The sequence below is a fragment of the Cervus elaphus genome, chromosome 1 (genome assembly GCF_910594005.1).
Source record: "Cervus elaphus chromosome 1, mCerEla1.1, whole genome shotgun sequence".
NCBI classification, from domain to species: domain Eukaryota; kingdom Metazoa; phylum Chordata; class Mammalia; order Artiodactyla; family Cervidae; genus Cervus; species Cervus elaphus.
Window position 1 is genome coordinate 98334069 of NC_057815.1, and position 2688 is coordinate 98336756.

The following is a 2688-nucleotide window of genomic DNA, read 5'->3' on the forward strand; positions in this document are numbered from 1 at the left end:
CACAGAAGTGATACACACAATAGCCCTCCAGAGGAAACTATCCACATGCCAAAGAGTAGGAGAGACAAATAAAAACTGTGGTGTAGTCAAACAATGGACGGGCTTCCCTGGTGGCTCAGACGGTAAAGAATCTGCTTGCAATGCAGGAGACCCGGGTTCAGGTCCTGGGTCAGGAAGATCCGCTGGAGGAGGGCACGGCACCCCACTCCAGTGTTCTTGCCTGGAGAATCCCACGGACGGAGGAGCCTGGCGGGCTGCAGTCCCGAGGGTCACAAAGGACACAACTGAGCAACTTACACACACAGACAATGGAGTGTGATACACCAATGATCGACCAATGATACACCAATGATCGACCAATGATACACGAATTACACACCAATGATCGACCAATGATACACCAATGATACACCAGTGATCGACCAATGATACACCAATGATCTACCAATGACACAAGTGAGCAAACAATTACATGCCCTACGGATGAATCCACAATGTGTGATTCCCTGTATATAGTTTAAATACAAACACAACTAATTCAGAGTGTTAGGACAGTGGTTACCTTTGCAGTTAATAATGGAAGGGGACCCAGAGGGCCTATGCATCCCTGCAGATACTCTTTTTCTTGATCTGGATACCAGTACTCTGCCTATATGATTTGTGTGCTCTTGTTTGCAGGTAACAGTTGAAAAAACACCTTTTTTTCAAAAGTTACTTTTGAGTTCTTGTGCCAGTTTAGTTATTGAGCCATCACTCACGTCTTCTCCATGGTCAGATTCCTCAAAAAAAACCGTCTTCCAAAAACCCTGGAGTCTTCCTTGACTCTTTAATATTCTTCCACTTCCCCATATTTAACCTATCATTAAAAACTTCTAGGCCCTGCTTCAAAACATCCAGAGTCTGGTTGCTTCTCACCATTTCATGAGCATGCATCATTTTCCACTGGCATTATCACAGTGATAAACCAAGTGGGCACCCACACCACATAGCAGATGGTGGGGTTGTTTGTAAGTGTAATATCAGGTCATGTCATTCCTCTGCTCAAAGCAACTGCATTTCATTAAAAATAGAAGCCAGCATCCTTAAATGCCCTTAGTATCTGAGTTCTCACTTCTTCTCCCACCTCTCTGATTGCTTGCCTCCCTGCTCACTATGCTACTGACGTGGGCTTTTGCTGTCTCGTGGCATATTCTTTCTTCAGGAACTTTACATTTGCAGGCACCTCGATTTGGAATGCTTTTCTTACAATCATTTACATTGCTTGCTTTCTTACCTCTTTCAGGCCTTTCTTCAAACCGCTCACTCACAATGAAACTTCCCCCCACCAATCTACATAAAATTATATCTCTCTTTCTGCCTTCATTTGCTTTCTTTTTCTCCACAGCACTTACCACCAGCTGACTTCCTATGGATTTTATTTGTTTGTTAATTGTATTCTCACTAGTCTGTTAACTACAGTAGAGTACTCACTTCCTACTCCCTACTTGACTGTTTTCAAGCGTGTGTGTGTGTGTGTGTGTGTGTGTGTGTGTGTGTGTGTGTGTGTGAATATTTTACATTGGGACTGGAGAAACTTTGAGATTTCTTTTTACCCAATAAGCCAAGCAATGCAATAAAATTATATGTTATCCAAGATCTATTACTTATTTGCTTACTCTTTACTGTTAATAGAAAGTTTCTTCAGACTGTCTAGAGGATTATATTCAGCATTATCTAGGATAATATTGCAAACTGATGGGACGATTGGTAAGGACATTTCACCTTTCATTTCTAACTCATCCAACCCCTTACCCCTAGTCTGGTTGTCTTTCAAAACTGGAGTGACCCATCCACTCAGTTTCTAAAGTCAGAAATTTGGGAATCTTTCTTTGGCTCCTTACTTTTTGCTTCATAACCACATTCAGTTTGGGAAATCAATTAGCAAGAATCACTAACAGGAAGGTCTAATAAACTCACGGCAAGAAAAGGTGTGAAAGGTTTCAACCAAGCCCAAGAAGACACTGCGGACATTTATCACACATACTAGAAGACCAAGGTCTCAGTCATGATTTTTAAAAAATGCAGCTTCCTCAGAAACTTAATCCTAAATTACTGGTTGAGTCACACGTACTCAGATCCTTATCACAAACTCTCTGATCCTTCTGATCTTAACCAACTCTGGTGAGAGTCTCCTTGCTGGTCTGATGAAGCAAGTTAGCAGCCTCACTGAGTAGGCAAGGAGCTGAAGGCATCCTCTGATCTCCAGCCCTGGGAGATGCTACAATGTACAGAACAACTTTCTATAGCAAAGAATCTTCAGGCCCCAAATGCCAGCAATGCCAAGGTTAAGAAACCCTGCTATACTTGGTTGCCACAAACTAGGAAATACTCAAGATAATATTTGAACATTATGGCAGGTTTTGTGAAACTATTTGCTTTATGGTTTAATTGTTAAAATCACGACAAATATAAGCATAGCAAGGATTAACGTGGAAAACAGGGCTTTGCTGGTGACTCAGTGGTAAAGAATCCACCTGCCAATGCAGGAGACAAGACTTCAATCCCTGATCCGGGAAGATCCCACAGGCCACGTGGAGCAACTAAGCCCAACAGCCGCCAACTACCGAGCCTGTCCGCCCTAGAGCTGGTGCTCCACAAAAGAGACGCACTGCAGTGAGAAAGAAGCCCATTCACCGCAGCTACAGAGAA